Source organism: Sus scrofa, chromosome 3 (assembly GCF_054392235.1).
Source record: "Sus scrofa isolate SSC_HxYL_T2T_F1_AM1 chromosome 3, Sscrofa_HxYL_maternal_Yorkshire_Landrace_v2.0, whole genome shotgun sequence".
NCBI lineage: Eukaryota > Metazoa > Chordata > Mammalia > Artiodactyla > Suidae > Sus > Sus scrofa.
Window position 1 is genome coordinate 93,379,867 of NC_139385.1, and position 24,617 is coordinate 93,404,483.

Below are 24,617 nucleotides of genomic sequence, written 5' to 3' on the forward strand. Positions count from 1 at the left end.
TCTGAATTTCTTTCCTTTTCCTCTCCCCTTCTCATTTTTAAGTGTTGAACCTCACTATACCTCGACCAGTTTCCAAGGTCCATTTCCAGTTGTGGTGGCAAGTCAGAGGCAAAGTGGCTGTCTAGGCATTTGTAGTTCAGCCAGTGACCTGTTTGAGTCAGAAGACCTGGTCAGGCCTCCCTAGGGGTGCAATTTGTTCTCAAATCTTCCGTGAAGTTGGGTGGGCTGGCGGGACGTTTTGGAGGGGTTGGAAAGAGTTAACTGAGCTTCAGGGCTAGCCTTGGATCCATATTGGCTGTCAGCCCGAATGGGGCTGTAATTAAACACAGCCCCGTGGTGGGATGACACCGTGACCTTGACTTTAAGATGCCATTTTCGACTGGCCAGGCCAGAGTAGAGAGGGCAGTTGCTGAAGCGCACAGACATGCTTACTCGAAAAGTTTAAGGGCATGTTGGAAATTTCAAAAGGTTGGTTTGACAGGAACGGCTGCTCCCTGCAGCCTGCCTCCTCAGCTAAATGATAAATGCTTCTCTGTGCTCTCTCTTGTCTCTGATGTGGTTTTGACAGATGTATCTTGATTTTGTTTGTGGTTTACACAACCACATGTCACCCTTACAAATGTCCAGTCCAGACTTCCACTGTTTCTGCTATACCACAATGTAAAAATTCTCTTGGAAAAATACATACACACATTCAACAGCTCGCCTTCCTTTGGTTAATTTTAGCAGAGAGGTAGTTAGGGGTGTGGGTTCTCAGCAGCTCAAGGGAAAAGGATTTAATGGCTAACAGAGGGACCTAAATCCCTACTCTAAGTGATAAACAGCAACACTATATAGTGACCCTTCAAACATTTTTTTTTTTTTGATGAAACAACAGTGATTTAACATGTAAGACAAAGTGGGTGGAGATCCTGTGGTGACAAAACCTGCATGCCTGTCAGTGGATCACTTCCCCCTATTTTCTCTGCCCCTACTCCTAGAAAGGCAGAAGGTTTGTCCAGTTTTAGGAAGGGTAGTGCCTGTAATTGTAATCAGTTGATTCCCTGGAACTTGTCCCTTCGACCTAGTTGAACCATAGTGGGTCAGTGGTCCAGAGGGGATTAAATGTCACATTTTTTCTCTCTCCCCCTCTGGAATTTGATCATTAAAATCAAACATGGCATTTCCTTCCTTCCTTCCTTTCTTCCTTCCTTCCTTCCTTCCTTCTTCCTGCCATGACACTCAGATACTTTTCCTCTAGGGAAATGAGAAATCTGCTACCAGGGAAGCTGCATTAACAAAATATTTTTCTTGAATCCACCACATGTAGCTTATATGACATGCAGGTTAGGATTTTATCCACCCCACGCCCACTCCCTGCAGCCCCTCTGCACGCCCCCCGCCCCGCCCATGGCAATGACCATCTCTCTGTGCTGTCTTGTGACTAGAAGGAAAATGAACAGAAGTATAAGGCATGATTAATGAAGCAAGAGCAAGCGGAAGGGGATTTGTCGTCTTCGGAGATCCAAAGCCTTTCTAAATCACCAAATATGGAGTAACACTTGCGTGATGTAACATCGTATTTACATATTGAGCTGCTTGTTTAAAAGACAAAACACAGTGTCTGTCAAGCAGGAATTAAAACCACACTTCTTACTGAGGTCCCAAATAGGTTATTCAGTTTCAGATTAACCAGCTTGAAAATTCTGTGCCTCTGTCCTTAGACGAGAAATCTAACAGCTGAGGGGAAGGCTCTATGGTGAAGGCTTTTTACTGTCACAGTTGTAAATATATGTAGAGAAAGAAGAGATATTTTCCTTAACTCTCTGCTTGTCATAAAGATTCCTTTTTTTTTTTTTTTTCCTAATGGACTAGTACAGTAGCAGAGCCCAAAGAAGCCCCCCTAAAAAGTACATTTAAAATATGTTTTATAGGGCTAATGCTAAGTAATTTCACTGAGATGAAAAGCTACGTAAGCTATCTGAGACAGTCAATGGGTGCACGGGTGCTGCGACCCAGGTGAGGTAAACCTTTCATGCACGAGTAATTACAAAGTCTTGATTCCTTTCATTGTGTTTAATCACCTATTCCCACCCTGGAATTGGCTGAACATAAATAGCATGGTCACATCTCAAAGCGAGATGTCAGTAACTAGAATCACGACTTCTCATAATTCACGGTAATGAATTAAGAGTTTCCTATGGTGAAATTAACATTCTACCATTGCACATAAATTAAGATGCCCTGGCTCTCAGGTGCCTCTGAAGCGAAGTTCTGAACGGCTGTGTACTCCCAGCCCATTTCTCTCGAGCACATCTTCACAATTCCAAGTCTGCTTTTCTTTTTATGGCGAGGAAGCAGACAATAAGAGTAATCATTCAGTAGATATTTGAATTGTATTGCGAAAGAAAGGAGAAGCACTGCTCTGGATTAGTAAAGAGATATATTGATGAACCTCTGGAAGAATATGTTTGGCAGCCATAGAAAAGGTAGTTATTTAAATGCGCTGTGGAGGAAAGGCTTTATTAAAGTGATAGAAGTTGGATGTGAGCTTACTGTGTGCTCTGTGCCGTTTTACAGGCAGGAAGCTGGAATAAAACAGTGACAGATCTTCCTGAGATAAATAAAGCTTAGAATTCAGGGCTTTCACACAGGAGAATGAGTGGAGCTCTTTAAATCTTCAGTAAGTATGTTTTGGCTGTTCGTAGGCCTCTCAAAGCTTAGTAGTTTTTAGAAAGGATGATTTTTACCTGGTTGACTACACATATATATATGTTGATCAGGTGGCTTTTTTTTTTCCAATTTATTCAAATATTCAAAATATTATGTGATTGTGATCCATTGTGACTATCGAAGTAATATTAATTTAACTGAAAACAAGCAGGTTATGTTTTACAGGGCCCAGTTCGTCAATTGTGTGTCAGATATCCACCATCAGATATCTGCAGTCTTTTGATTGGCAGTCAGGGCTTTTAATTGGGATTTTGTTTTGTTTTCTGGTCATATTTTTATGAGGGAGGGAAATATTCATCAAAGGTTAGTGTCTGTGGAACTGCCGTTCACTTATAGGAAAGGCCAAAAAAATATCATCCCACAGAGTCAGCTTTGAGGTTTTGGCTTATTGCACATAGAAATCTTTAAATTAGGGTTGGGCTGTCATAAAGTTAGCTTTTTGAGAGAATGGGAGAGAATGCGACGAGTCTGTGAAGTACAGTAAAGGCTATTACTCTTGATCTACAACTTTTTTTCTCCTTAAAATCATGAACATAGACATTGACAGCAAAGTATTTAAAATTTATTTGTCTAGACAATACACCTCATACCTAGATGATAATACCTAAGACAGAAACTGTAATAGAGGGAGAAATACTAATTCAATCCAGAAATACATAAACATGTTACTTAAAGGTTAATCAGGTATAACATACTTACATTTTTCAGAATTTGGAAACTCAACGTGCCTTTTCTTTTTGTACCCATTTGAATGAAGTCTTTCCTATCTCAGACTGAACTGGAGATGTCCTGGTATACTTTATGGTATAATTATAAATAAGACTATAAAATATGGTATCCTATTATAACCTCTTATTTTTCATTTCTTTTTATTTGTGTCATTCTGAATAAACACCGCTGACTTCTGAAGTGAATTTTTAGCGTGGCAGCTAAAACCCAACAACAAACGCTCCCCTCCCCCAGTAAACCGGTGAACATTTTATTTACCTTCACATCCGGAAAATAAAGAATATTGTTTCCTAATAAATACCTAGGATTTTCATTGGGAGTCTGTGTTTGTGAGGCATTACCCAAAGGCTCCTGTTCATGAGACTAGGAGTCGTATATACAAGATGTATTTGTAAATAAGACAGAGAAAGGTTGTGAACTGGCAGCTTGGATGTTTTGTCAAAGTACAATGTCAGAGAAACTCTTTCTAAGACAAATTGTAAATAGAACTGTCACAGCGATTGCATGATTGAGCCGCAGAAGTGTCTTACAATTGTTGGCATTGTCAGAGGACTTTTGAAAGCTTAATTAAACACAGTGGCCCGTATGGCTGCTAAATTTACTTCGGCAAGCCAGAAAGAAAAAAAAAAATCTAAAATGTAGACCATCTCAAAGATCCCAAAGTTCTTTTGACGTTACCTTTTCGGTGTCACAGAAAAGGTGCATTGTGCATTTTCCTAGTTGTCTTTTATAAATAATAGTTTTGAGAATAGGACCACGTGATATGAAGATCATCCTGTCTGTGATGTGGAGATTGTGTTAGTTTTTCTGTCTCCTGCTGTTACAGACAGTTAATGTAAAAATGGCCTTTTATTGGAAACACAAATATGTATTCACTTCAAGAACAGGAGCAGAGGGGGAAAGTTTCCCTCCCATTCTCTGTGTTTATTCTGTGAAAGCTTAAAAAAACAGTGCTATAATTTCTTAAATCACTCCATTCCTTGTTGTGTTGCAAGTTGTGCCTTTTACTTTAAAGGATCTGAAATCTGTTTTGCACACCTTTCTCCTGGTGAATGTGGCATTTAATTGTGGAGCTGCCCATGGGCTGGAAATACAACTGGGTATAGACATGCGCAGGCAATGTTAGGACAGTGACCCTTAAGCTCAGGGAAGGGGCGAGTTGGATGCATATTAATGGCACGTTTTAGAGTCCTGGAAAATCATTTTTCTCACACTGTAGCCTAGATGTAGTGTGGCTCATGTGGGGGGACTAAATTGGAGTATATAACAAATGTGCAAATCCTAGGGAAGCCTTTTTCAGAATGTTGTGACTTCTTAGTGAAAGTGTTTCATAAAGGAGAATAGGTGAATGGTGGCCTTGCACACTAGTCAGTGAGACAAGAAGAAAGTTTTGGCTTTCTTTTGGGGGGAAAAAAGGAAATTTAACCGAAGTAGCAAGGCTAGGGTGATGTGCTGAGATTGCGTCACTTGATGTTAATTTAATCTACTCTGGATGGTCTGTTCACACCCTTTATTGCACAAAGAAATCATTTGACAAAATTTACCCCAAGCCCAAGTCTGTTTTTACATACAGTAGTACCAGCTTTGTGCAATAAAAGGTACTTAGCATCAAACCTGACCCAGCCTGGCACCTTGCCACTTTTTTAGCCAGAGATTTAATCACCAAGGATCTTTAGTACCTTTCTGCTTGTTCAGATTTCATTTGGGTCATGGTTATGTCAGCAGTGTTGTTATTACAAGGATTAAAAAGAAAGATTTAAACTCAGTGCCCATTTTTTTAAACACTATCTCAAATCAAGCAGGTTTTTATTTTACGTGTCAATTTGGAGGACATTAATAAAGTTCATGAAATATGTTCAGACTATCTAATTTCATGGATAGTGACAAGTACTTTTATTTGTAGTACCAATAGAAAAATGGCCATTGTATCCCTCCCTCTGTTCTTTCCTCCTACCCAGGTAAATAAGCATCCTTAAACTGCTCTCCTCTTTACTTCCAGGGGATAGAGCTCTGGCCAGTATCAGTAAATTTACCTTTGTCATTTGCCATGTAGTTTTTACAACAATGACCTAATTAATTTGAGCACGGACCGTATTATTGCTACTAGAGTCATTTTCTGTCACAAACTTAATTTCTAGGAAATGTAACCTGACGAATAAGAATGCTTTAGCTCTCCACATGTGCTCCTAGAGACCAAAGGCAGCTTTAAAATAATAATAATAAAAAAATGCCAGCATTATTAAAGCCAGTATGTTTGATGCCAAACTCAATTTGAAGCCAGTAAACATCAGACTGTATTTCTTTCTCATCAGTTTTAGAATATAACGGATTCCATGTTGGGTTCACTGGAATTTGTCTCTCTGCTTTTTACTGGCCAGCTGCACTCCCTATGCATTTTTAAAACATTTCAGCAAAGGCTTTTGCTGTTCTTAGCAGGGTTAGTAACTTGGGGTCTATTTCTGAGCTCATTCGTCATTCTGCGATGGCATTGAGTTAGGTTGGCAAGGGAAGGATTTGAGGCATGGGGGGTGGTGAGGTCACTTCTGACCCCAGCAGGGAATAGGTGAGCTTCATTTGCCTTTACAATAGGCACACCGCTACTGCACCTTGGAAGATCTCTCAGGTGCCGCTCAGATGGGCGCATGTAAATGCCCTGTCAGATGCAGAGCCGGAATATTAATGCTCTTCCACTAGCGCACCATAATAAAGCTGTACACAGCAAGCTTAATATGTAGCTAGTCTGGGGAATTGTGTAAACTTAGATAGCCCAGTGTGAAAGACAGCGACGTGAAAATGCTGGGTATGCCACAGTTTCCATTCTCGTTCTTCTTTGATCTATAGCAAAATGAAAACATCATCCTTTCCTCCTCTTGGACTTGTCTCCCCAACTCTGCCACCTCCCAGTCCCCCACCCGAATTTTTTTGCATGTGCTGGTATGGAGAAATGCAACATAATTTGTTTCATATGGTTAATTACAGGCGCTTGAATATTTAAAATTTTAAATAGCCACAGTTCCAGCTTTTCCTGTTAAAAGTATGTGACTTGAACAAAGGGAGTACAGTGTAAATATTTGTGGTGATTTGCAACACCCCTCTTTCCCCATTAAACACACGCACAGGCTCTCGCACAGTTTAATCTAAGCACTGACTTAAAGGACTTCTGTACCTTCTTTGGTACTTTTTTTTTTTTTTAACCAACTCTCAACTGGAACTCCATTAAAATATTTTACCATAATTTTTGAGTCCACTGTTACTAGAGGTTTTAAAAGAGGATTTTTTTTCTAATGTGTTCATTTAGCAGAATCAACAGCTGTCAGAACCAGTTGTGGTAAATCCACAAAACATACAAAGGAAAAATACACATGTTTCCTGAAACAAAACGCTTGGAAAAATAAGCTGCCAAGAACTGGCAAACGAGAAGTTTGCAGACAGGGCACCAGAGTGTTTCATCTCTTGGTTCACCCTGGAGACCGCTGGGAGCGGATCTGATGCAATGCTGCTGGAAGGTTTACCTGCACAGGTTACTGCTCTCAGCTCGCACCCCGCACAAGGGCTAGGCTGGGCCACAGCTCGTTCCCTCTCTGCGCTCCTTTTTTCTTTTTGATCTCTTTAGGGAGATAAAATTCCAAGGTGTTGGCGTGCCGAACAACAAATTATACCCACGTTAAAGGTGAGATGATCAGGTTTAAACTTCCTATAAAAGAGGTGAGAAGATGCTGAGCACACCCCTTTTCCAGATAGGGTTGGCAGGCTGTTATTCAGAAGTGCATCGGCTCCGCCAGGGAATTCCCAGTGGGGACCTGGAGCAGGCATGTTGATGAAGGGATACCTGGGGACCTGTGGTCATTCACAATGAGTTTCTGTTTGTATCTTCGCTGTTGTTCGCATTGGCGATGAACAATTACACCTACAATTTGATCTTAGTTTTAGATAGCAGTCAGTCCACTACTGATTAAAAACTCCCATTAAAATGAAGAATGGAATTATTGTGCAACCTGCAAAGGTGCTTTCAAAAGAACACAGGTGCTGTGGTGCCCCCCCTTCCCTGTCCGCTTTCTGGTTTCTTTTTTGAACTTAAAAAAAATAAATAAATAAGGAAGCCTCCTGCTAAGCAACGGGGCATTTACACTTATATTCATCAGTTATTCATTTCCTTGATATATAATCAGGAAACTGCAGAAAAAAAATCACGTCTGTCACTTTTTAGGGAAAGGTGTAGCTTGGAGTCTTACCTTCGTTGGAGCACAAGGTACTTACTACCTGCCACGTCTGATTTTTTTAGGTTTTAAATATGAAGTTTCTCTTTGGGTCAAAAAAAAACCTGAAGCATTTCCTTTTACCGACTCAGGGGATACCATGATTTCATGATTTATTTACATTTGGGGTGGCTCACAATGAGTCATTCACTGCTCATTTTAGACACCCCCCCCCCCAAGTGTTTGAGTTCATAGTTAAAACAATACAATAACCAACGTTAAATTTTAAATCTCATGAGTTTCTCTCTCCTACTTCATCTTCTTCTAAGATTAAGAAAAAATATTCTTTGACATTAAAAAGTGAACACTGGCTACTGAAGAATGATTTAAAGGCTGAGAAAAATTTTAATAATCGTAACCTTCTCATGTTATGTTTTTGTTATGTTAAGGGGAAAAAATCAATAAGGAAAAATTTAATTCTGATAAAGATACTCTTGGATCTTTGAAAACAACTGCTGTCCTTTTAACTAAAACATTTGAGCAGCTTCAAAGACTATGTATTTCTTCTGATCTTGGAGCTGTGTGACTGGTAGCAAGAAAGAAAAAAAAATCTTATTCTACATACAAGTGGATTGCTTAACAAGTCTGCACAGACACGTACTTGTTTGTACAATAGAGATAAAAATTCCTGTATAAAAATAATTCAGCTGCTGACAGCAGGCATTGTTGTTGGACCTGTCTTTTGTGCTTGTCCCAGCTCCGGCCCCCCTCCCCCACTATCTGCTTGGGGCAGCTTGCTGCCTGCAGACTCCTGACCAGAAGTTAATTGCTATATATTAAATATATAGGTATTGTATCTAAAGAGGACTATCTCAAGCCTTTCTGTGTGCATTCCACTCTACTTTCTGATGTGATTCCGGCATTGCCAGCAGGGGGGTGGCAGGCAAACGCTCTAATAGGGAAAATGACTTGAAGGCAGTTAGGGGAAATTTGGCCTTCAAGTCCCATTTGCTTTGCAGTGTAGCATCGGTTTCTAAACTTTTGTTTTTAATCTAATTCTGATTTACTCTGTCACATCCCATATCAACCCTCATTGAACTCTACTCATGTAGAGTAACATTAGTGTCAAACGGAATTGGTCAGGACTGCAGACCTGTGGCTCATACAGATGGTGGCGGATGGGGTTCCGTGCAGCTCCGCATCCTATTCTTTCTAATAAATGTTTAAAAGTGATGCATTTCTGAGCAGGGCCCATGATTAAGAAATTCCAGGAATCGGGGACAGTACCTGAGGTTTTCTCCCTTCTCTCCCTTCCTCTTCCCCACTTCCTTGAGGTACCTACATTTTGGGCAGGATCAACTCTAGGAAAACATCTGAGGCTGCCTGGGGCAGGAAGAGGGTGGCAGAGAAGCCACTGGGATATTTTCAGTAGAGGTTCAAACACAGTTACCAAAGCAGACAGGCCTTTGGGTCCAGCTCTAGAGCAGTAAGCATGGACACATGGTCCTTTCAAGGCTGTTCTTATTAGTCGGATTTGTACACAGGCTGAGAAAGGATTTACATAGACTTCCTTGCTTTCACCTGGATGGACTGTTTGGGAATGGCAGTGGTGGGGAGGGGCTCACTGGGAATTCTGTCGTTAGAATTTCTTAAATGTCAAGAGGTTGGTCAGGTGTGAGTTAGCATTCAAGGTGTGAGTTAGATGCTGCTCCGGACTGGTCATTGGGAAGCATGGAAATCCAAATTCCCACGACACTCTCGTAACTGGGGTTGGGGGTGGGATGGAGGGTGGACAACATCCCTTTCTGAATGCCAGCTGATTTCTGCCTGACCTGGCCCTCTTGGATGAAATGCTGCCATTGCAGGAAGAGGGCACCCCAGGAAGATAAATACCCCCGCAAGAAGATTTTCCCTCCTCAGAAGTCAACCAGATCTCACTCTTCTGCCTCATATCCTTTCCTTTCCTGCTCTTTTCCCTTTGGAAGCAGAAACTTCTAAAATGAATGCCACTGCAAGCCGATGAAAAAAGCTGTTTTTATACCCTAGTGGATGTTTACACAGGAGACTCAACTTGAGGGGAAAAAGGCTTTTTGGGAGGGTGGTGGGACTCTGTTAATCTGTTTTGTTGGAGGCCTGTGCAGTATTGCCTATGAGCAACTCTGGACTGTTTTTGATAAATTACCATGTTTAGAGATAGGTTTGGCTCTTAAGGGCTTAGTTTTATGAACAAAGTCCGTAACGATGTTTGCAGCCTCTGTTTGTCTCTTAGCCCCTTGGCTTCACTAGAAGCTCAATGTTTAGTTTAAGCTCAGTCTGGAAGATATAACAATTTTGCATTAAAAAAATGAGGAAATCATAGGAAGAAAAACCCTTTGCTTTTTGGATGAATCTTACTGATAATTTGCTAAAGCTCATTTGAATTTTAAGCACTTCTTTAATCTTCAAAGGCTAAATTGCTTTATGAATATGCATGGTGTGGGCAGACTTCAGTTCATTACCTAGTTGTAAATTCTAATGACCATTAGGTCCTTCCAGTAATTGCGAATTGTTTTGCATTTTTGATTGGCCTATTAACATGTACATTCGGTGCACATCAGGCTGGCCTGTCAGCCTGCTGAAGGAGAAAAAAAAGGTGAAAATTGTTTATAGCACCAAGATTCTTAGATTTTCAATCTTGCAAAATTGATGATGTAAAAAAATTAAAGCCGTGTTTTTTCTTCTCAAGATTGAAAGTTCACCAAGAGATTTGACATATTTAATTTACATGATGACTTTGCACTCCTTCATTAATGCAATTTGCATATGAAGCTGTTGTTAATCACTTTTGATCATGTTTTGTGTATTAGCTGCCTCAGTGGCTCTCCTCCTCAGATGCCCCAGTAGAAAGGAGCAAAATGATGCATCTTCTTGCCAAGTTTCCTTTAGTGAATTGAGGAATTAGAAATCTAACCTTGAGTAATTACATATGTTTTATCCATTTTCTTTTAATGTTGAGTACAGTTTGTAGTCGTCCTCATTTGGGGAGAGGACTGTAAAATTTAAGTGTATGATTGAGGCACATCCAGATAAATCCAGAAATAGGTATGGCCTGTCCCTGTGTCCCCATGAAAGTTCTTGGGCAGGTTCACTGTTAGCAGTTTAATGGCAGAGAGACTTGACTTCTTCCAGTGTATTAAGACATCAGGCTCCTTTGGAAGAGAGACGGCTGTGCACTGCAGACCTTTCTAACAATGCTTTGGGTCTCTGCTTTGAATAGATGGCGAACACCTCCATGTCCTGGGCCTGGGTTTGGCTGACTTCTTTATCTTTTAGCTCCAGTAAGTTTTCCTGGGCCTCGTTTGGCTTCTGCTCTCTCTGGTTCCTCCCCTGTCACTTAAGTAAATCATGGTCTCTGGGCTCCCGGGTGCCTCCCTCAAGGTACACAAGCGTCTTTGGTTGTGAAAACAAGGTGCTAACGAACGGGTTTCCGATTTTTGAGAGAGCCTGTGATTTTGGTGTTTGCCTTTGCTGTTGAATAGCCTGTGCTCTATTATTGATGTTCGTCTTTGGTGTATGAGTTTATCGCTGGTTAACAAGCAGAATCAGAACACTGAAACTGATATTCTGATTAAAAGGAATGTTTAATGAAAGAAAATAAATTGTGATGGAAAATGAACAGTGTGTAAGAAACATAACTGCAATTTTAACCTCCGAGGGACCCTAGCACTGCCCTACCGTGACTTCCATCCATACCATGCTAAAAGCATGCTTCAGTTCAAAGTTGTTAATATTCAGCTGGGAAACAGTATCCAGAACACAAATAAATTATTAAGTGCATGAACTTTTTAGGCAGTAAGATGAACTGATGGGGTCCATCTGTGAGATCCAGGGGCTTTTTATTTGTGTGTGTCGAGCGATTCTGCCCTCTCCGACTTCACAGCCTTTGGTCTCCGGCCAACTGCATGCATAATTGATTCCACACGCACTATCATTTTCTTGATGTAATTGCTTTACTAAGATATGATGAAATCTAATGGATAATTTGCTATTTGAAAATGGGCAAAAAAAATGTTCATATTTTTTATTGGGAGTGAGGGTTGTAGACAAGGGGCTGTTCAGCTGACCTGGTATTTAAGAAAACAAAACAAATCGAAAAGGCAAAAACTAACTTGGGCAGGCTGCTTCTTTCCTGTTGGTTGTGGATAGGAAGGTCTTTGTGACATATGGAAGCCAGTGTGTAAATCTCTCTCTTTCTATCTCAGATCACCACCCCCCCTTCATTCCTCCTCTCTCTGCCTCTCCCCCAAACTTTACAAGAAAGGGATCCTAACAAGGTAAAAAGTAAACAATTTAGTCATCACAAGCCTTATTATTCAGTCTATCCAGGAGTTTTGCCATGTCGGTTTATTTAACTTCCAGGAATGTAAACACTGACACAGCCCTAGAAGCAGCAAGAAAGATTACAGTATTAAAGTTAAAAACCCTGAGCGTGGAGTAGCTGTGCTTTATACTCAGCTATAATAACACTTTACATTGAAACATAATGGTAAGTCAAAACCGACTGGAAACTTCTGCTTATATGGAGTACAAATTTCATTCTAATAGATTGGCATCATCTAATGTACCCAGAGTAGATTGTTATATAATGGAGAGACGGCATAAATGTCAAGTACACAAATAATTCTACAGGAAGTAAATGAAAAGTATTAGAATTTCTTAAATCACCATTAAATTTTGTTGGTGGGACAATCTCATTAGCTCCCTCAAAATCCTGTGTGGCTTTGCATAAGTCTTTTAAAAATGTATTTTGAGGGAATTTGCGGACGTTGAAACATTGTTTTAATCCAAACCAGTTCATGCTTTAAATGCACCTTAAAAAAAGTGCGCTGTTTTTCAAAGTACTTGAAGGGAGTGCAGGGGTAGAAAGCATATAAAGCGAATCCATCTCGTTGTGGCAAACTGTTTTTCAAGTAAAGTCATAATAATGAACAACACATGATCTGAAATTTGATCAGCAAACATACACTTATGCCAAGGAATTTTCTTTCTTTTTTTCTTTCTTTTCTTCTTCTTCTTCTTTTTTTTTTTTTTTTTTTTTTTTTACCATTCACATACCAAGGTTCTGTAAATCAGTAAACCAGGCAGAGAGTAGCTATAGTAAGGGGGAGACCAAATCATAATATACAGAATGGCACCGCTAAGCTGTCTTTTGGAAGAAACATGAACATCACCACCACGAACAACAACAACAAAAACCCTTTTTACAAAACTGGAAATGACAGAATAGTTTTAAAAGGAAAAAATTAAAAAAAAAAAAACAAAAAAAACCCAAACTCACCCTACCTTCTGACGCTCAAAACTTCAAACTATTAATAGACCACCAGTGAGATAGACTGTCTTTGTGCCTTGAAATGCAAAATGAGGGAAATAATTAGCAGAGGAACAAAATTCTCAAAATTTGAAGAACTTCTGTGATTACTGGGGGTGCAGTGAAAAGAAAATGCAAATTTTTTCCTGATCTTAATTAGATTCGATTGTGCGGTGGGTGTGTTGGATTTGGGGGTTGGAGAGGGGGCAGGGAGTGCTGGGGGTGAAGTGAGGAGCTGTTGTGGGATGTGGAGACAGGTTAGCAGGGGCCTGGTGGTGTGGCAGAAAGGCAGCTTCCAGAGCTGGTGCAGTAAAGCGTGCTGATGGCGCTCCCGGATCCTGAGCCCTTAATTTAACAGGGCTCATTTCCCTCTGGGTCTAGAGGGTCTCATTTGTCCTTCCCGGGGAGGAGTGGGCCCTGAAATAACAGCCCTGGCTGCCTCAGGAAGGAGAAGCAGCCTGTGGGTAACTTTTCCCCACCAGATGGGAGAGCCATGTGAGATGCTGTGGGCCCTGCTTTGTGTACTGTGGCTGTCAGTCAGCCTCTCCAGGTGGCATCTGCACAGAACCCCCAATGCCGGGGCACTGCTGCACCCGACCCTCCCAGACTTGCATTTAGTGTTCAGTGGTGGTGGTTGGCCGGGGTCCTGCCAAAGTTATGTGGAGCAAGTTTCACTGGCTGGATTTCCCCTTGCATGAAATAATAAAAGCCCTGGCCAATGCTTATGAATCTATTTTTGTTTCATTAATATTATTTATTATGTATTTTATTAATATTTTTAGGAGGGACTGTGCTCTCTTTTGACCATTTGTAGTTATAATTAATACATTCCGTACTGGTTGTAAAAAGTGTACTTGCATTTAATTGCAAGTCAGGATAAATTAATGGATATGATTTAAAACAAAATTCACTTAAAATGTTCTTGCAGGGAGCAAAAGAGGGGGCAGTCCCTGCACTTAATTTATTTTCTGGGTGAGCGTCCGCGGTGAGAGGGTCGAAAGAACTGTGTGGGTCTAACGGGAGGCGTGTGTGTATCCGAGGGACACGGGGCCCAAGGGGGAGGGGAGAAACCTGGGCAGGAGGAGGGGCAGCCAGGAGCTCTGTTCTTTTCTTTAATTTCTGAGGTTACCGGGAGGGGCTTAAGCAAAGTGGTCAAGTCCATCTGCTCGGGAGAAGGTGGTAAAGAAAAGAGGTTACTGGCAAGAGGGAAGGAGCACAAAGGGAAAATTGTACATTGGGAGCGTTGCTCTCCCGGCCGTGGTGTAGCCAGACTGGTTTAGCAGACAGAATGATAGATTGTTTTGTCAAGGGTCCCAGGGTGTGCCCTGAACTTGAAGCACTTTGTTTATCTTGAATAGAAAGGGAAAAGCGCAGACATAATCGATGTCTAGTTTTTAGGAGCTCGAAAGAGGTAGGAGAACAGAGAAGAGTCAGGGAGGTGGGGGAGGTGCAGGCCCTGGTTGTGGCTGTCCATTAACAGATGAACTTGGCCGAGGGCCAAGCTTTAGATGCGAGCGTGTCAGGGCCCCAGTGCAGCCAAGCCTTTTCAGTGGCGGTTTTTTTTTTTTTTTTCTTTTTCTTTCTCTTTCTTTTTCTTTCTTTCTGTCTTTAAATACCTGCTGACTATACATCAAATGCTCCCAGGTCTTTGGCTAAAGGCAAGGAAAAAAAAATACACAGCTCAATTTTTTTCCCCTCGGAACCAGTTGAGGCCAGTCTTTTGGCTACGTACACCAGTTCTATCATCTTTCCTGGCTTGCCATTGGGGAAAAAAAAAAAAAAAGAGTTGTGATAACGCCAGTAACCCGAAGGCCCAGGATCTGAAGGGTTTGGTGTGTTTCAGGAGTCGGCTTGTGTGAGCGCGTGCGCAGGAGTATCTGTGTGCGAAGCCAGGGCGGGGCACGGTGAGTGGGCCTGCGTGCGCAGGTAGGAGATCGGTGGAGACCAAGAAAAAAAAAATTTTTTTTTTTTTTTATAAATGGTTGAAGTTAAACTCCTTGTTGGAAAGGATCGGTGAATTATTCTGTTGGTGGCTGAGCAGGATCAAACGCAAGCAGAGCCCAGGAAAGGCCAGGGGTGGGGGAAAAAAATGCCCTGGTTGGAAGCACAGCATTTCCCTTGCAGGGTTGATGGCAAACCCATGTGTCTGGGCTTGTTTTGTTCTCGATTATCTTATCTTCTTTGGTCTGTTTCTGTGTTTTTTAGTTTATTGTGACATTATGCATTCACTTATGAGTGTTGGCAAGCAAGAGTCATCAGCCCAATAACTTCCTGACATTTTTGGCTCTTTTAATGTGCAGTCTTTGCCCTCCTGCCACAAGTGGCGAGGTAATTGAATTTCCCTGTTAGTCACTGGCAGGAGGCATGTTCTGGCTCCCACCAGAGGGGCTGCTGAGGCTAACACGGGGCTCGGAGAATTCCACCTAGGGGGATATTGGGGCTTCCAAGTGGTCTGGAGGCCAGTCCAAAATGTAGTTCACACAATACAAAATATTTTTTCCCATCATGGATTTGAAAAGGCAACCATAGTGAACATCCACATAAAATATGATAAAATCATGTTTACTTCCCCAGGCTGAAGCTTCACAAGGGAGGTGAATTCTTCCCCATCCTCATGTAGTAGCAAATAATAACTGGGAAAATATGGAGGCCTCTTGGCTCATCCCACAGATAACCCTCAACACTCAGCCGAGCCCTTAGATTCTGTCTTCTCTCTCACCAGTGTTGTTTTTGGAACCTGCATGGCAAGAAAAAGAAGAGGTCCTGAAAGGGGAAATAAACTGGAAAATATGTGTATCTCCTTTTCCCCCCCTTTCGGGCTCTGTGGAATAAAATGGCAAAGAAGTCCTGCCATTTCTCGTTGTGTGAGCTAGGGCAGATTTCTTCATCTCTCCAAACTCCAGTTTCCTCATCTGTAATGTGGGAGGAGTCAGAGGACCCCCCTCACAGGACATCGTGAGCATCATGTGAGAATGCTTGCCTGTTTTCTAAAGTAAACATTTGAGAAGAGCCAGTTACTCATTATGATTATGACGTGTGGCTAAGAACTTTTTTCTCCTTTAAGAACTGGAATCTCGACGTATTTCTCCCTGTGTAGGGTGAGCAGGTTGGGGTGAGAGAACAGGGCAGGGAGGGTTCTAAAGCCCTCCCATCTTCTTTCTGGCTCAGGGTGGGCTCCTGTCGTAAGGGGTTCTCGGCTGGAGAGAGCTCAGTAGCCCTGCAGATCTGGTGCAGTGGGGAGTTGGGTGGGGCGGGGTGTCTCTCCATTGGCAGCTCCCTCTGCTCGGCCTCCCCCTCTGCAGACATGTGCCGCCTCATCAGGAGAATGTGCCTGGCTGGGTGTGTGACATAGTCACTGTGGATTCAGAGTCCTCTTTTACCACTGGCTGGTCAGGAGGGTTTGGGTGAACCATTTTAACCACTGTGAAGTGGAGGCGACCCAAAGAACCTCCCTTCTAGGGTCGATGCAAGAGTAAATGAGAGCATAAATTAGTTGCCATATAGGATGCACGCAGAGAGTTGCCATTGCCTACCACATTCGAACTCCACCCCCAGCAGCCCCAGGAGGTAAGTCCTGTAAGCCCCGTTGGTAGAGGAGGAAACCGAGGCTCAGCAAGGGTTAAGTAACTTCCCTCCCTAAGGATTCACAGTTATTAAGGACTCTATCCTTTGGCTTCCAGTCATGACTGTCTCAAGGTTTGCATCTCTCGGCAATGGGGCTGGGCACCGATTGGCCGGGAAGCTCTGGGGCTGGATGGTTCTGTGGTCAAGTTTTTCAGTCTTCTGGGAAGGAGAGGAATGTTCCCATCCAGTCCCTGGGCGGCTGTCCTGGGTGTGTTGGAGGAGCCTTGAAGCTGTTGGAAAGGGCTGCAATGTAAGGAATTCTGCTTTGCAAGTAGTCACTTCTCCAGAGTGAGCCAGAAGTGGGGTGAGGGTCCTGAGAAGATGAGGGAGGAGGTTTTACTAGGTGTGAGTGACAGCAGTAGGCTGACCAGGACACCCAGCTAGGGCTTTTTAAGGAAGGGCTGGTGGTGTCTAGCTTTCAGCGGTTCTCTTGTCTCTTTGGCATTCTCTTCACGGACCACGCCTTTCAAGGGTCCAGAGAATCAGAATTACACTGTGAGGGAGAGCGCGCATGAGACTGAGTGTGAGTGTGAGTGAGTATGTGTGTGTGTGAGAGAGAGAGAGAGTGTAGGAACTCCTGGAGGTAATAATCTGCTTCAAGGAGGTTTTCATTTCTGGCCGAACAAGCGCTGTGGTAAGGCGAGTCCGGAAAGCATGCGAAGAGACTTGAGGGACTTCTTGAATGGAAACTACAGTCAACAACTCCATATGATCCACATGTGGCTTTCCCTGAGGCGAGTTTTCAGCGCATGGTGGCCTCCCCCAGTCACTCCGCCGGCTGCTCTGACACCATTAATATTTGCTGAAGCAAGACCTGAGGTTCGTAGCAGAGGGATTACATAATGTATTCCAAAACCAAATGTCAGGGTTTTCCTTTTATTACTCATCCTTTCAGATGGGCTGGGCCACCATAGACCACCATTTATATAATTTCAGAGTCATTGGGTAGTCAGGAGGCGCCTACTGTGCACGGAGGCCCTGTCAGGGAGCTGGAGTTGGCTCCAACACTGTCAGCTGGGAGCTCTGCTCACGTGGTAACCCTTCTCTTCAAACCAAGGGGGCTTGTTTAGATAGACCCACCACCAGGAGGTTGTCGTTGGCGTGGATGCAGGTGGTCTTCTGAGTTGGGAGTGGGGCAGAAGGTGGCTGCTGAGAATACACGTGGGTAGAGAATTCTAAACCTTCCATTGCAATTCTTGATCTGCCCTGGGACAGGATCCCTGTTTCCTTGCTTCCTTCCCCCCTACGTCTTGGCCCTGGCTTTGCCGTCTCTACATGCCCTGCATTCAGAATTGCAGAGGTATTCCCTGATCACCCCAGAAGAGAAGCTCTGAGTTTTGTTTGCTGGGACCCCTAGACTAGAAAAACTGAAATGATTAAAAAAAAAGAATACCAATCCTTTAGAGCTTCTCTGCTCCCTGCACCACCCATTTTCTCTCCGTTTTCTAGCTCTCCATTGGTGGCCTTCTGTTTCTTTTTATTTTTTTTGGTTCTGCCTTCGTTAAGGTAAGCACGAATTTAATGTCCCAAGAGGCAGGCTGGTGACCCTTCAGGCCAAGTGCCTGGATGTGGCAACACTATAATAAATATTGAATGGTGAGAGCAATGGAAATTTAACAAAGCCATAACTGAGGAGACCGCAGAAGGGCAGCGGACTGGTTAAGAGGCTGTTGGATGAGCTGGGTAGTATTTCTACTTCAACCTGATTGAAATGTCGACTAAAAATCAATGCTGTTGACTAGTGATAATTTACAGCGTTCCCGGTGCTAAGTAGTTCCCCGCTTAAGAATGCGTCGGCTGGGCAGAGATTAGTGCAGGGAGTTGTGTGTGTCACAATGAATCAGACGCATTATAGGTCAGCCCTTTATTTGTTTCATCATGACTTTTACACAGTTGTCATGTAATTTATGGCTGCTTTCACGTTGTCAAACATTTTCATTGCATCTTCTTCCTTAACACACTCCTGACACAGACATGCTGTCTTGGAAGGCTTGGTATTATTTCCTAATCTGAGAGGAGGCCTATAAACCATCAAATTACACTATCTTCGGGCTAATCTAAATGCGCTGCAGATTAAAATCAGAGCTCATTTATCCCTGATGCAAATTATTAAGTTCTAATTATAAATATCCATTTAATTACCCCATACATTTTTATTTTGCGGACCCTTTTGAGCATTGCTGTCTGCAACAGGGGGAGATGCATAGGAGACAATCTGTGGTAATTAATGTACACTCCCCACATGGTAAAGGATAAACATATGCTGCTTTGTTTGTCTTATTGATTGATTGATTAGATGTATAGAGATTTTGGCATCGTCACAATCCAAAGTTGAAATCCTTTTTTAAACATGACAACGATTTAAAAAATCTTTGAGGGAAGAAAAAGCACAATATAGCCAACCCAGAGCTTTCTGCTAGAACATATCTTCCTAAAATAAGGGATTTTCACCAGATTCTAAGTATAGGTCCGATTTAGATTTTGCACAAGTTAAGGGTGAGAGAAACCATACCTGTTTTGCACCTAGAATGTGAAATCATTGTTAGAGAAAAACTATAGTCTTTAAAAAAAAAAAGAACCCCAAACCCGACACCCCCGATTTCCAGCCCTACCTATTTGCTCCTAGGAAACTACCATATCTGCCTGTACCAGGAAGGCAGTGCAACTGAGAGCCTAATGATGAACTGTTTTGATTACCAAACAATAAAGTTTAAAAAAAAAAGAGAGAGATAAAACAAGCATTTGTAAGGGCCTTATACCTAGGCATTTTCTCTTCCATGAAAGCAATGGAAAAATTACCAAGACTAGTTTGAGGATGGTGAGGAATGGGGTCTTTGGGGACTTTTCTAGAACCAAACTTTGACCTTTAATGATAGTGGGAAGACAGTGGTCTAGGAGCCAGTATGCCTGGGATCTGACCCTGAGTTGTGAGACCTGGGGTTCCCTTGACCTCGTGGCACTTTAGTTTCCTCATCTGTAAAATGGGTAGTTTGAACTGGGTGGGTCTCTAAGCTCTGTCATATACTAGCATACTCTGAACACCGCAGGCAGGTACCCAACCGTCTGTCTTTATTGCTCTTTTTGGAATCTAGTTGCTGGATGGGGCTTTCCTGCAAAGGGGCCAGAATATTTTCTTCATTTGCCTCAAAGATGGAAGCTATGTTAGAGATGGAAGGCTTGAGTTCGTGATCCCTTGGCAGAAAGCTTAAGGGCCAATTGATGAAAGCACAGTGGAGGCATGATAGAATGGAAAAGTGATAATTCACAGAAGTTTCCTGCCCTATAAGATTTCTCCATCTTTTAATTGTAGCAAGTTGTTTTTTTTTTTTTTTTTTTTAATAAACTCTAAAGAGTGTAATGTGTATTTTCTCCAAGTTTGCTTTTTTGGGCAACTGTAGCTATGTCAAAATAGAAATACATTTGACAAAGAAATCAGTTGAATTCAAACAACCCAGGTATTTTAAATTCAATTAACTGACTGAATTCAGTGATATTTTCCTTCTTCCTCCCCCCAAAGCTGGTTTCTCTGTATGGACATAGCCTACATATGCTGAGTTCTTGGAGTTACAAATTCTTGCTTGTTAAAGGCATCTGATGCAACATGTTTAGAAGAACTCTCCCTCTGTTAGTGTTGAAGACAGCATAAATTGAGGGAAAAAATGTTCTTTTTTTATTCTTCATGTAGGTAAAAGCATATGGCCATTTCTGTGACACGTGATCTTTGCAATCCTTTTTCTAGGCTTGGTGTTTACCATTGACTTTAGCCTGGATGTTTCTGTTTTCCACGCTGTCCAGCAAATACCATTGATACATGTGGCATTAAATTAGATATAAAATGATGTTTTCAGAAGCATGCTGAAAAACAACATTCAAAATTAGCCCTTGGAGAATGATTATCTGAATCTTTCTTTATTATCCCAAGTGCTAAGAATAAAGGGGCAATGAACCAGTCGTGAAATATATGTGCTCCTTGTAGGACACAGGCACTTTCGAGGTCTATAGCTTCAATAAAAAAGTAATTTATTTAAATTGCTGCCTCTTTAATTTATAATGTTTTAGGGATTTTTATTAGGGCACTGATAATCAACTATTTCAGATTTTGCATGCTCTTCTGTGTCTGGCAAAAAAAAAAAAAGTTGGAAGAAGAAAAAAAAAAAAAAAACCCAACAGGGAAAAAGGAAAAAGTTTAGTTCTAACTGAAGCCAGAGGAAGATAACGGACAGGCTGAATGAATGGCAGCCAACTAGAGGCACTCACTGTTTTCCCCTTCGGTTATTAGCTGAAGAGAAAGCATGATAACATTCATGCCAAAGAGATAGGCGACAAAATATGTATTCAGATGTGAAGTTTAGCATTTCATAGCACGATAGTCTCTTTCTCCCCCCTCCAATTGTATTGTGCAAATGTATCAGCTGTTGTATTGTTAATGTGTGATAGGATGCGGCTGCTAGGACAGTCTTGGCTCACTAATGGGGTCAGCCGTGTCACAATGTGATATATGGATTATGTTTACCGTGGCATATTTTGTTTGCGAGCTGGGCTGTGAGATGGGAGCGGATGATAAATGAAGATACCTTCCAGTTTTCACACTAGTTTCTGTGGTCCTGAGTCTCCAAAACAGTCACAAGCATTGCTGATAAATGGAGAAGTATTTATGGGGGCATAATTGACTTTGAAGTTTTAGATCTCTGGCTGAAAACTGAGATGTGATTTGTCCATTAGGTTAATGTCTTTCCTTAAAGGTCCTATTTGACTTAAGTTATTTAGAGTTTGTCGCCAAAACCTTGGTAAATTCCTGAACCTTTGGCCTAGTGAAATAACTTTCCAGTGGCTTTCTGTGCCTGGACAATTCATTTGCTTGGGCTTCTGTGTGTGTGTGTGTGTGTGTGTGTGATTTCTAAATTTATTTCTCAAGTTTCACTGGGAATGAATGATTTTTCTTAGTGGAGTCTTGTGTGGTACACCTATAAAAGACTTGTGAGGAGTTCCCTGGTGGCCTAGCAGTTAAGGATCCAGTGTTGTCACTGCTGTGGCATAGGTTTGATCCCTAGCCTGGGAACTCCCACATGCCATGAGTGAGGCCAAAAATACAAAATAAAATAAATAAAAGGCTTGTTTTCTTTTGAAAAAAAAAAAAATCCCCAAATACAACAAGGTTATCACTGTGAGACATAGCTATATATACACATACACACGTTTATACATACATACATGAATATACGTATATGTACATTACATATATACAGTGTGTGTATGTGTATAGTATATAATATATACATATATATACACACACACATACACACTATATATGTATATGGAGAGAGATTGAGAAAGTAGGAAGATCTTTAGATTTACCAAAGTTTCATTATGTTAGTATAAAAGTTTTTAAAAAATTGTTCGTGCAAATACCTCTTTTCATCAAATTCTGACTTGGGCAAATCCATCTTCATGCTATTTGTCTCTGAGGGTCTGTTCCTTCCATAGCCCAGGATTGAGGGATATCATTGCAGATTTAGGGACAGCAGCCTGAAGCTGACATCTCTATGGCTGCCTCTACCTTTTGTCGTCACTCAGTTAAGAAGGCTGGACTTTCTCTCTTGCAGTGGCTGAACACTTGTTGCTTGGAAGTCCCTTCTTCAGAGTTCTGTCCTGAGTATATTTCCCGTGACCTGCCTCTGCATCTGGTTAAATGGACTTCAGTAATCTATACACCGTTACTTCTTACTTATTTTATATCCAGGAAGATATTAAGTCCAACAAGCTTTTACCCACCGAGTCTACAGAGAAAACGGCCAGGCAATTTTTGTTTCAATCTCCCTGTCTCTCTGGAGCAGTAGTTCCAGAGGCTGATCAATAGGTTTTATTGTAGACCTCACTGTCTCTAAAAGCACTGTGACCTTATCCTGTCTAAAAATAGTATTTGCTCTTGCCTGCAGAACCTTGACCTGTGAAAACCCATTTGGAACATAACTGACATATCTAGTCAGCTGTGTATCCAAGACATGCTCTGTGAATGAAATCTGTGCAGAACCATCAGGAGAACACTTAAAAAAAAAAAAAAATACCGGTTCTGAGCACTTGGAGTGCACCTGCCTAATGCAGTGATGGGCCACGTGGTGGAGAGTGAGGAAGACTCAGGGACTGGGACAGGGGTGAGGACCCTTAGAGGACTTTTGGAGGGTGTATTGGGCTCCCAATAGGGTAAGGGACTGCAAGGGGCAGGAGTTTGGGCTGAAGTGCAAGACAGCTTTAAACAAAGTCCGGGACCCTTTTTAGTGAGTGTGATTCTCCCAGTGCCTTTCCTTGGCAGCTTCAGTCTTGAACCTTGGTGGAAGGGATTCTCCGAAGCATAACTTAGATGGAAAGAAGTATTTTGGAGTCTAGAGTAACTTCTCTATTTAATGCTGAGGAATTAATTTCACTTTATTTATTTTTTGGTGTAATCTTAGGTTTGCGGTTTCAAAGAAAAGAATCTTTATCTTTTAAAAATACATATCGAAGCATTTACTGATGAAGTGATAGGATGTCTAGAATCAATGTAAATAAGCAGCGGGCAGGGCTGGCGATAGAACAAGGCTGGCCACGAGTTGCTAGTGGTTGAAGTTGGATGGTGTGTACATGGGAGCTGAGCGATGCCAGTCCCTTTACTTTGGTGTATAGGTGAGATTTCTGGAAAAGAAAGGTGCCCACCTGCCTGGTAAAGGGCAAAATGGCCTTGTTGGGCTGGGGGTTGTTTCTCGGCCAAGAGTTTGGCTCAGAGGCAGGTGTCCTGTGAGGGAGAAAGTTCCTGTGAACCCAAGTCTTGTATCTGGAAGGCTGACTTTTTAGGGGATCCTCTTAGATTCTGCGCTGTGCCTGGTGCTTCATCCTCCTGGAAGAAAAGAGAGCCCATGGCTGGTTTTCCCCTGTGCATGAAGAGGAGCTGGAGGTGGAGTTCAGCCCTTATGCCTCTTTGTCAAGTGGGTGGGGTGTTGGGAAGAAGCCGGTGGACAGTACTCACTTCCCCGGGAGTATGGAGGAAGATCAGGCTTCCTGTGGCCATTCGAACCTTGGCCGTTAGAGGAAGCTGACCACACTCTGAGGAAGAAAGGCCCACAAGCACAGTCAAGGGAGGACTGGGGCACAGCCCACGGCAGGTGAAAGGCATTGGTGCGGTGATTGCATGGTCCTAAAGGGCATTGCAGTCTCCTGTGTAGCAGCAGCCAGGACTGTTGCCTCGTAGCTTGAAAGCAAGGTCCCCGGTGGTCTTGGTGCAGCCTGTCATGTTGGAGCCAGGGTGGGCCTGCTCCTGCCGTATCTGCTGCCTGGAAGCTGAGACCAGCCTCTCCGAGCTGTTCCCAGGCCCTGGTCCCTCTGGTTTCACAAAATGTCTGCTCCCGCTCGCTTCCTGCAGAGGCTATTATTAGCAAGTGTCACTCAGTTATCTTGAGAGTGGCGCTTTTAGCTGCCATCTAAGTGCCTGACACTTGGGTTTACAACAGATTAAATTAAATTTTAGGCTGGTTTGGCTTCACTGGCAGTAGACAATAGGAGCAGCTGTTGTAGAAATATAACCTGGCACCCGCCAGGACCGGTGGGTGTGTGCATTTGTGTGTGCCTGCCTGTGTTTGTATGTGCAAGCTCAGAGGTGACTGTTGGGTGATTAGGGACCTGACAGGCCACTCTGTGGGAGTGGGGAAGATGCCCTTGGCTGGGGCTGACCACTGAGTTACCACTCCTTTTCCTCTTCTCTCCATTTCATTCCTTCTTCAAACACGTGTTCAGACAAATGGTTTCTCCACCTTGGTTTGGTTGTGCTTGATTGGCAGAGGGAGTGTAGGAAGCCAGAATAACCTTTCTGCTGTTTGCACATCCATGTCAGTGTTTTTCTGCAAAGAAGGGGCTAAGCTCGCATGAAAACACCCATGAAAATCAAGAGAAGAAGGGTGTGGATGATTTCTGGCTCGTTGGAACGTGGCGACCAAGTTGATCTGATAGATGGTGTAGGCAGAGTATCTGGCTGCTTGCTC

The 24,617-nt window shown here is 42.5% G+C and overlaps 1 protein-coding gene across 8 annotated transcripts in view; it reads left to right on the top strand.

Annotated features, from left to right (window-relative positions):
- The window catches only part of BCL11A (BCL11 transcription factor A), a 98,268-nt gene that overhangs the window by 7,987 nt on the left and 65,664 nt on the right, over nucleotides 1-24,617 (top strand). The gene's annotated exons all lie outside the window — the stretch shown is intronic.